Genomic DNA, 1370 nt, shown 5'->3' with positions numbered 1-1370 from the left:
CCCCCTCTCGAAAGTATTTGCTTTTCTCCATCTCGACTCTCCCCAACGATGCGTTTCACCCGAGTGGGTGTTACCGAGCTACGAGATCGTCGTCGTTAGTTCTTAATTAATTTATTTTTAAGCGGGGAACGTGTACTTTCGGACGTGTTTCCAACGGAAAAGGGAAAAGAAAGAAGAGAAGAGAAACTTGTCTTTTTTTCTTCACGAGTCGAAATTTTGTTAATATTTCGCGCAATAATAAAAATTGAATTCTTTCTTGAATTCTTTCTTGAATACGCGCCACACACGTACACAGATGCGTCCTAGGTGTAGCTCGGGGAAGCCGGCGAAGCATTAAAAAAAAAAAAAAAAATCTTCACCGTAGAAAAGTTCTCACGTTTCAAGGTGAGTTTCCAAGAGAGTCTAACGGAATAATCGAGCGATATTGTGGGTAGCTTTCTCACTATTGCCAATCGTAAACGTGAGAGCCGTTCTCAGCAACTGTGACATAATGTCCTCTCGTTCGTCCTCTCGTGTCCCAAAGATTCTCCGTCGTTTTCGCGATGTCGTCGTCGTCGCCACGAAAGTTTCGCACGATCCGGTCCCAAATAATAATTTTCAGACGTTCTCTCTGAAAAATCGTCGATCGACGCTCGAACATTCGTCCCCGCAAGGCCACGATTCGTCTTCGAGAGAATTTAAAGAGTTTATTATAATCCCCAAAGGCACGAAGAGAAGAGAAGCAGAGAGACGACGCTTTTCGAACGACAACAGCGTATAATCGGCCACAGGATAGGGCTTAACAGGGACGAGCATTAGTCGCGGAATTATATGACGACTTCTATCTTATTTAGGTCTGCGTGGTGGTGGGGAGGGTGCGAGATCCCGTGGAAAGAGGGTGAGCAAGAGACGGAGTAAGACCTCTCTAACTCCAGGTATTTTCATATATATATATATATATATATATATATATTCCTCGACCTCGGTGGTGCCGGGAGCAGGATTACTTGGAGAGACCCTGAGAACTTATTCTCTCCCTTTCTTACGCAACGCCTCTCGCCTCCTCCGCCAAAACCCCGTCTTCCTTTGCTCCCTATGTCTCTTCCCGGCCTTCTTCCGCATTACCATTCTCAAAATTCTCGATAAACCGGGGGCTTCCGCCGTGACGTTTCGCCCCTTCGCCACCTCTTCCTCCCCCCCCTCCACGGAGAAAACCGCCACGCTTTCGCGCCTTCTATTTTATCGCGCGAAAGCCAACGGTATAATCGAGATTTCCGCTCGAACAATGCCGTTTAAACACTTTCGTTCCTTCGATACCCCGTCGATACTCCCTCGAAATATCCGCGATAATTGCCTAAGGATGAAATTAAATTCTCTCCTCCCAATGTCTC

Source organism: Apis dorsata, unplaced genomic scaffold (genome assembly GCF_000469605.1).
Source record: "Apis dorsata unplaced genomic scaffold, Apis dorsata 1.3 scaffold_722, whole genome shotgun sequence".
NCBI classification, from domain to species: Eukaryota; Metazoa; Arthropoda; class Insecta; order Hymenoptera; family Apidae; genus Apis; species Apis dorsata.
The sequence above is the reverse complement of the archived record's forward strand: the minus strand, read 5'-3'. Positions refer to the sequence as shown.